The following is a 9432-nucleotide window of genomic DNA, read 5'->3' as shown; positions in this document are numbered from 1 at the left end:
AACATCTGGGTGTTGTTGCTATATCCTTGTCGCAACAGCCTCGAGCAGTTGCGAAATTTAGAACCAAAAACACTTAGAACGGCTAATCTTAGCTGGACCCGGTTTTATTATTCTGGTTCTAAATTTAGCAACAATTGTTGGCCGTTGCTAAATTTTTGCAACTAAAAAAAGAAAGTCAAGTCAATCATCAGATGACCTAGTCAAAAGTTCCCTGGAAAATTTTCAGGCCAAGAATTCACTGAAAGAGACATCAATTGCGCATTGAACAAAGAAAGAGACACTAAGTGTGCATTGAACAAAGATCTCCATTACTAACACTGTCAGCCAAGTTCAGTTTCTACCTATAAACATTTATGTATAATCGAAGAAACGCAATGCACCACTTCAAAGCAATGCAACTGCTTCTCTTACAGATCTCCAATGTCCATTGGAGCTGGAGGAGGCACTTCAGCTTCTTCTTGCACGGGCGCCTCTTCCCTTATCTCTAACAACTCGATAAACTCTTGTATAGTTTCCTGATCCAAAATGTAGAAATCCTTTTCAAGACCAACAACAACAACAGTGCATATTGATCTTGTTAGCTTCTCTCCTTGTAAAGTTTCCTTGATTGCAAAGAGTACATCTTTGATCACATCATCACGGGTAGAGTTGGCAAAGGACTCAAGTTTTCGTTCCAAATAAGTTTTAGCAGATTGTGAGCGAGCCCCAATAGCAAAGGCCTGGTATTCGAAGTAGTTCCCACTAGGGAAATTCTAGTAGAGGTGTGCTCCTGATTCATCCAACCCTCCAACAAGCAGACCAACACCATATGGACGTTTCCATGGCCTCTAGGTGCAAACCTGCAACAAAGAGAATTAATAATACTCAGTTTATTGTCCATAGATAACCCTGTTATGCAAGACTTTACAAGCATAGTTTTGTACTCAGTTCATTGTCCATCGTGTAGTTTATCAAAACTAAGAGGAATCAAGCTAATCATATATAATGATCAGACTAGTATGACTACTATTTCCATATGACAACAGAAAGATTAAAGAAAAAGCATCTCAACAAAGAAATCTAAAGGTACGAAATAATAGCTGGTCATAAGATGGAGGTTCACTACCCTGCCAAGCGAATGAAGGAAGTATGTCGTATTGGCAAACAAACATATTCAAGTACCCTTAGCAAGAGTAGAATTAAAATTTCACATCTGGAAAGGAAGATTAAGCATTTAAAAGGCAACATCACTGATACCCATTCTTCCATGAGAAAGGTTTAATGAGCAACAGTACAACTATCGCGATGTAACAAAGCTAATTAAGTAATTATTCATAAGAGTAGTTGGTTATTCCTTACAACAAAAACTTCGTGATATCAATATTTGTGAATGTAATATGTATGCCTTTAGGTCATGTGAGTTTACTACTAAATGTAATCTTCGGGTATATACGAAACACTAATAGATGCTGAGATGTACTGCTTTATAGGGTCACTAAACTTAATGTTCATCAGCAAGATTATAGAATGAGAAAAATGATTAGACCTAAGCTAGCATATAAAAAATTTCTAAAGAATGATAACCAAATGAAAGAAATTTCAGTGAACACGCAAAAAAAAGTGTGTTTAATCTATGCAAGGAATACATGTATTTAATTGTATGAGTTCATCAATATCTACAATCAGTTTTTCATACTGCTCTACAATTGGAACATCTACATGAGGGACATAGCAGTAAGCATATCATGTACACGTACCGGATGTAGTTGTATCTTCCTAGTCAGTTGAGTCTACCGACTCATGGAGTAGCATACTGGTAAATATTGAACATGAGGGACATAGCTCAAATTTTGTACCTGACTTCACTTCTTCTTTCAACTTTCTTCCACTACGTGCGAGTCGAAGTGATCTGCACATCAATATCTGCGGCACTAATCGAAATAAGGATTTTTTGTGGTGAAACAAATTGATGAAAATCAGGGTTAAATGATTTGAAGGGAGAAGGAGTTGGTAATGTACCTGTTGAATCACCACCACCACTGGATTGATGAAAAGTTCTGCAATTAATTCCTCTGAAACAACCACTTGTAGAAGGAGATGAAGAACCACTGAACCTTGATGAGATCTGCTACTTCCTCCATAATACTGACTTCTATGTTAACCTTGAAGAGTTGTAAATGTATGGCATCCAAGGTGCTCTTATTATAAGCCTAACATGTATCACATCAAGAAAGTCAGCCTTAATATGCAAGTTTCGAGTGAAAAATTAAGATTTTTCCCATACACTATTTTCTTTAAGAGGGCAGTGAGGTCTCCATGAAGAGGGGGGAACTATTCTGCAAATTCTATATGGCTCTGCTTTTGAACGTATGTTGTCTATATATTTAAGTGTATCGTTAAACTCCTGCAAATAGAGTTTTAAATGATCAGAAACCCAAACTTGTACAGCATAGCATTCTCCGATGACATGAAATAGTAAATAAAGAAAAAATAATGGATATAATTTCTATAAAATGGATAGAAAACAGGTGTATCCTCAAGGAAAGACCTTTGTGCAGCTTCTGGACGCCACTTTGCCCTGACCTGTTTAAAGACACCCTTAACAGCATAAACCTCTCAGACACCATCACTTAACCTTCGGACTGGACTTCCATTGTTACCAAACTGATGAGCAGAAAAATTCTAGCAAATTGAAGATAAGAATTGGCGTATGTAATACCAATATCAGATTCCATTTCAATTCAATTGCTTTCAAAACCCCCAAATATATTCGTTTTTGTTGAGAAAAATCAAATCAATTGGCTTGAAACTCGACTTCAAAACACCACAGATCCACTCTCGTTATTGTAGGAACTCGAAGTAATTAGCATCTGCATCTCCTGGCTGATTTCTTTTCTAACCTAATTGTTTGCAGCTGCTTGAATGAAAATGGTAAAGAAAAAAATAGAATATGCTCGATGAACAATCCATTAATGAAATGTGGTTGTAATGAAGCCATGTCCTCTATCTTTACCACCTTGTGCGGCTCACATGCTTGAAGAAGCAAAGAAACTTCTTTGTGAATTGATATCTATGGACAAGAAATGGCAAGGTGGTGCGGCCCATGAATTGTTGGTTTTCCAGCCCATAGATGCAAGCTTCTAAGCCATTAGTTCTCCGGGTGAACGGATTTCACTTATAATTCCTGTAAATGACTTAAAACAATATTATTAGCTGAATATCGAGACCTAGCTAGTATAAATGTGGGTATAAAAATGTCGCACTTACGTGCTTATCATTTTCCTTGCCTCGATTTTGGAGAAGTCGTTCTAGATCTTCACGCATGATGAAATTGGATGGTTGATTCCTTTCTTTGGAGTGCTCAGGAGCAACACGAACTTCCTTATCTATGAATGTACGCCCTGTTGAAGTGCTTGCGCCAAGAGGTTTGAAGGTAATCCTTATTGGTTCCATGGGCTGACGCAGCTCTTGCGGTAATCGTTCTGTTAGCATCTTGAGGAAAGTGAGTACCTCTTTCTGAGTTGAAGCCATGTCTGCCTGGGCCTTAGTGAGAACTTATTGTCTTTCCATCAAATCAACAATAGTGATAAGGGGTTGGCCTCATCTGGTTCCTCCAGTCTCTCGTCTTGACCGCTGGTGTTGGTGGTTGAGGATGTAGTTCCACGAGATGTGTTGATCGTGTTGGTAGATGGCACATTGGTGTCACCGGCAGCAATGTTGATACCAGGGGTGTTGTCAGAGCCAGTAACATCGGGATATGTCGCCGATCCAGACCTAAGATCCACCATCTTGAATTTGATAAAATTGAAATGAAGCTGAAGATTGATTTTACAATCGAGAGATTAATCTCCCATTGTGGTCGCCAGTTGTTTGAGGGTAAAAACTGATTCTACTGTTTTTGGTAATGATGAGAAACGAATTCAAACCCTAAACAAATGCACTGCATGGGAGTACCTTTAGATTCGAGAGATCAATCTGCAAGACTCTGGCCTAAACCAAAAAATGATCGTTCCAGATTCAATTCGGTCACAAGGTGAAGGAGAAGGGTTGATCTTAGGGAGGGAAGCGAAGGTGTTTGAGATCGGAATTATGAAGGTGTGGTTGTTTATGACTTGTGTATCAGAAAATGGTTTCTGGCTACTTGTGTTCTGTCTTTTGAAATAGATTGAAAACCTATTTATACCAGTCATTGAGTGCACCCTGATCTCTTATGAAAAAGTCGGGGTCTAACAACACCACCCAATATTTCACTTAGCAATCTGTATGGACAAACTCGAATATACTTTTAAGAGAATCAACAAGACTCAATCAATTAAAAGTATATTAACGAGTTTATATCTCTCTCTTGATTTGATTTACTCAAGTAAGAACTGCGAGTTCTAATCAAATACAAGGAATAACTTGGATGGCACCAAAGACCAATATCCAAGAATCAATCAATGACAATCAACAACCAAAGGTTGGATTAACCTAATTGATGATCTAACGCACAACCTGTATTATTTCAATTATAAAGATAAAACAATATAATGCGGAAATTGAAATAACACAGACGCCAGAAATTTTGTTAACGAGGAAACCGCAAATGCAGAAAAACCCCGGGACCTAGTCCAGATTGAACACACACTGTATTAACCCGCTACAGACACTAGCCTACTCCAAGCTAACTTCGGACTGGACTGTAGTTGAACCCAAATCAATCTCCCACTGGTCCAAGGTACATTTATGCTCCAGCCTTTCGATCAGAAAATGCATCATTCAAATAACCCGCGAACACAAAATTTGTATACTTAGATAAACTGGAACTAAGTAAATTTATTCGGATATCGGAAGTAAGCAAAAACCGGAAGAGATGACACACAATAAACTGTATACTTAGATGTTGTAATTAATTGAGATAGAACACCGAGGTCTGGAACTCTTAAGTATACAACAATAGTTTTCGCAACACAAATAAAAATCAGGGCCTTATAAGGAGTTCATAATAGGAAACTGAACCAACTCCTCGGAGCAAGGAGTTTTACTTACAAGGTAAGCGGATGCTCTAGATCAGCAATAGAAGATGGCACCTGTCCTGAAAAATTATTGCTCGAAAGATCCCTGCAATCAAAACATAAATAAGTTAGTTTAGAGAAACTTTCCTCGGAGAAAACAAAAATTATCCAGGCTCTTTAGACTTGCAATGTGTCAAGTTAACAAGAGTTGCTATAGCAGGAGAATACAATCCTAAGAGACGGTTTCCTTTGATAAAATCTAACTCTCTAATGCCAGACAGCAATGGTGTGACTTCATCAATCTAGTATCTTCAATTTCCAACAAACAAGACAATAGAATGACAATCACAAATTATACTTGTCCAGTAAGTTCTTCGTGTATAGTAAGCCCCACACCTCCAATTCTCTGCACATTTTCAATTCGTAATATATAAATTTGCAGCTGCAATAAATCAAGGAAAATGACATAAAAATGACAAAGGGATTTCGACATACTTGGAACCAATTGAATCCATTGTGCAGATAAAGGGCTTATTATCTTCTCCTAAACCAGCAATGGCGGGACAGGCTGACAGAAGTTCTACTATTTCCTGTGAAAACAAAGAAAACAGAACAAGTTACTTGTACATAGCAGATGATCTCAATTCTACAGTCATCCTCCTAACATCATCATTTGATCAATCCCAAAGTTGAAATAAAAATGCATTGTGAACCCATATAGTCATGAATTAGGCTCGACTTCTGCATTATGGGATGATCATAAAATTAGATACAATTACTTCAATAATGATTTATCAAGGAGACTAAAATTAAAGAGAGCTACCTCCGCAAGCTTGTAATATTTGTACAAATCCTCGATGTACACAACTGCCAACTGATTATCAACATCTCCTCCATCAATGTCCACAATGGGTTCCTTCTTACCAAGAGCATACTGAGATAGAAGGAGTAGCATTAGTTAAATAGTCTGATTGAAATTAGTAGTAAGATGGTGAAACAGGACGATGAATAGAATTTAGAAGAAATCTTCCTTGCTACGTGCAGATAAAACTGCATCTAAGGTTAGAGATTTATTCCTTGTTGCTTTCTGGGATTTTTCCATCTTAAACTCTTCTGTATCTGGACTAATAATTATGCTTAGGTTTCACAACTTCCTTCTTTTGAACAGGCTTTGATATCCTTTTTTTAGGTACAATAGCTCGATCATCAATTAAAACAAATTGCAACTATGATAAATTAATCAACATTAGACATTTGTGAGACATTGCACAATTTGGATATCCATTCAAGAACAAATATTGGGAAGAGAAAAATTGCTTTATGTTGATTATTATTACCTTATTGTGATTCTCCAAATTAGCTAGTGCATTAGCAAGTAGTTGTTTACAAAATCCTCTAGTGACAGAATGATTGATATGTGGTTTCCCATTTGCACCTCTAATAGAGTCTTAATTCCCGATATCCCCTAAAACAACAAGATTAACAAAAGAAAATACATAATATGTAAGATATAAAAATTATAAATTGATATTAATTTACATAACAATTCATCTTAGACAACAAAAACTTGTTAAATGGGACCTTTCATTGCATGAAGTATTCCATTGCACCACTGAATCTTGCTGGTCTGTCACCAGCTTCATAATGACGCCTGAAAACACAACAACAAAATCAACATCAAACTCAAAAATCGTATAACATCAAAAATCAGATTTCTACAAAGAAAAGATCACTTTATTACCTACAGTGATCAGCATGTGGTGCTCTAACAGTTTGAGCAGCTTTCGCACAGCCATTGTGACCGGTGCTAATACCCGTAGCTCACAATCATACTAAGCACTACCTGACTCAGCCACCACTTGCAACTGCAACAACAACTTCTGTGCATTTGCACCCATCTGTAGCTGCAACACCATTTCAGTCTCATCTAACCATCCACTAGCACCATTCTCTAATACAGGTGAAGTGGTTGTGCAGATGGTGACGATAAACTGGTTAGAGAGCCCATACACAAATACATAAGGAGCTCAGCAATGCAACTTGTGAATTCTTTACAAGTTATACTCTCCCATTTTATTTCTCTCTAACCTTTATACAACAATTAAGCTTGTTTTCCAATACTTCTAATTCAGATCTCAATAAGCAAAAAATTTAATCGATAACCGACGGTAGAGTTGTGCATACAAGGGTTATCATTCAGATAGAAAATTGGTGGAAGTAAAGGTTTAAAAGTGTCTAAATAATCATGAAAGGATTTCGTAATCAAAGCAACAAAAAAAAAGTAAAATAACGATTACCTAAATAATCATTTGTACTAATAAAAAACAAAAAATTACTTTGAATATGTATAGCAGGATCGTAGTTCTATGGCTCTGGCTGTGGGAGGATATCCTACAAACAAAAAAAAAACACAATTAGTAAAACTTAAGATTGTAGATATACACCCGTAAAAGCATTTATGGATGGACACACATACCCGCCAACTAGTAGTAGCAATAGGGCATCAACCTGAATGTGATCTTCTTGCATATTATTTTGCATATCAACCTGATGCTCTTTCAGCATATTAATTTTATTTTTCAATGCCTCATTTTCTCGTTATTTTGACCAAAATTTGAGGAAGATGCCCCCCACGAATCTGACCTGGTTTCGCAGACCATATATGATTTCAGAGAACTTGTCTCCATTCAGCTGGTCACGAATAGTGATCTCTAAGATTGAAAGATTATTATCAGTACCATTCTCTTCTAAATCTCCCCTTTCTAAGACTTCCATTGGAGCCTGCAATTATAAGATGCAAATTTAAAGTAAACACAGATTGCAACCATTTATTAATTTCAATAAAATATAAATTAACGCAAGTAAAACATACATGATTTTCTTCATACTTCTCAGTGATTACACTCTTAGTCATCTTGGAATCGTTTCAAGCCCCACATCAAAACCTACTTATACAATGAAGAAATTAATCTTTTACTATTCATATCTCCCAAAATGGAAAATATAGATTTATGATGTCTAGGCACTACATCCAGCAAGAATGCATGGTGACAAATAAGACCACCGATTAGCCTAGAATTGGGTCCACACAGTTGCACCAAGAACTACCTATTCTTGCAGGGTAAGAATTTTTTACACTGAATTAGAAAACTCAGATGTTATAAATCCATTTACACATATCCTACAACCAAAATAAACCAACACTGCATAAACCAATGATTCATTCCACGCATTTAAAATAACATGATTGCCATAATACAAATACTAACATAACATATGTGTTAGTATCTAAATTATATCTATCACAGATTCACAGTAATGCTGAAGAAATACACAGATGGTAAACACAATCATAATTCACGGAACATAACAAACTTTTATTCGGTAAAGAAAATTTACCTTAAATCAAATTCCTAGAATGAATTAGTTGATCTTGATTCCTTGTTTTTCCTCAATTGAGCTTATGAATCATCACTTTGAACACTAACCATCGATTTCATCTTCAATGACCATCATCTATATTCAGAACCTGAAAATAATTCCCAATTCCTTCTTCTCTCTAATCAGAGTTCAAAACATCGATTCACTTCTCAAACCACCAAACCCAGTCTTTGATATCTTCTCATCTATCACTAAATTGAACCTTAAATCAATTTCCAAGCCCTAACTTCCTTTCTCTGATTTACCCTATCCTCTATAACCCGAGTTAATACAACTCCACCATCTCCTCCTTTTATTATTCAATCTACCAATCCCTCCTTCGATTTTGCACAAACTCAATACTAACTGCATAAACCTTAATTTTATTTCTTACTGATTCATCGTTCTTCAATCAATAATAACCCTAACCAAAACCAAATTCACAGCCTCAGTAACACCTTCCTGATCCATTTACTTCTCCAGATTTCTTCTTAATTGGATTTCTCAGTTCATGCTATTGAGAAGAAAAAAAAAGCGAAGAACAACAAGAAAAAAAAAAAAAAAAAAAAAGTTGAGAAGAAAAAAAGCGAAGAACGGGGAAGAAGAAGAAAAACTCATTTTTGCTGTTGAGGTGGAGAGAAACAGATGAGATGTAATAATGTGTAGTGGGAATAAAATCTAGGGTTTTATGATTGAGATGCATCTCGAGAATAGAATGAAGGGTAGAGATATGAGTTTACGGCATACACGGTATAGATAAAAGGCTAAGTAGCGCGCATGTGAATGACGCACGCACATACTCCAGGTGTTGCGATCCATGTGTGACCAAGGGTGTGACTGGCACGCCTATAAAAATTTTCGTAACGGCTTAACCTGTTGCGATTTTTTCTAGAATTAGTAACAGCTATAACCTGTTACGAATTTTTCGTAATGTCATTTGGAACGGCTATTTTGTAACGTCTTTACAGCCGTGACGAACGTTACTAATCCTGGAATTTGGTGTAGTGTATGTATAGAGAAAACTATATCGTAACACGAT

At 36.5% G+C, this 9432-nt stretch overlaps 2 long non-coding RNA genes across 9 annotated transcripts; both read right to left on the bottom strand.

The window, feature by feature from the left end:
* Window positions 1-266: 266 nt before the first annotated feature.
* On the bottom strand, window positions 267-2915 carry LOC113354281. 2 transcript variants are annotated; one of them, XR_003361775.1, is made up of 4 exons: window positions 2528-2915; window positions 1999-2383; window positions 1737-1902; window positions 267-839 (listed from the first exon to the last, which is right to left on the bottom strand). It is a non-coding gene; the product is annotated as an uncharacterized LOC113354281 (long non-coding RNA). The 2 variants fall into 2 exon arrangements; XR_003361774.1 differs by having other exon boundaries at window positions 1836-1902.
* Window positions 2916-4669: 1754 nt separating this feature from the next.
* On the bottom strand, window positions 4670-8971 carry LOC113349894. 7 transcript variants are annotated; one of them, XR_003360466.1, is made up of 10 exons: window positions 8373-8968; window positions 7450-7754; window positions 6715-7364; window positions 6555-6624; window positions 6311-6438; window positions 5797-5907; window positions 5469-5563; window positions 5332-5379; window positions 5008-5079; window positions 4670-4714 (listed from the first exon to the last, which is right to left on the bottom strand). It is a non-coding gene; the product is annotated as an uncharacterized LOC113349894 (long non-coding RNA). The 7 variants fall into 7 exon arrangements; XR_003360464.1 differs by lacking the exon at window positions 4670-4714 and adding an exon at window positions 7846-7918 and having other exon boundaries at window positions 4833-5079; window positions 8373-8971; XR_003360465.1 differs by lacking the exon at window positions 4670-4714 and having other exon boundaries at window positions 4833-5079; window positions 6715-6964; window positions 7310-7364; window positions 8373-8966.
* Between the last annotated feature and the right edge of the window lie 461 nt (window positions 8972-9432).

The sequence above is a fragment of the Papaver somniferum genome, chromosome 2 (assembly GCF_003573695.1).
Source record: "Papaver somniferum cultivar HN1 chromosome 2, ASM357369v1, whole genome shotgun sequence".
Taxonomy (NCBI): domain Eukaryota; kingdom Viridiplantae; phylum Streptophyta; class Magnoliopsida; order Ranunculales; family Papaveraceae; genus Papaver; species Papaver somniferum.
Note: the sequence above shows the minus strand (reverse complement) of the source record. Positions and strands in the feature narration are given on the sequence as shown.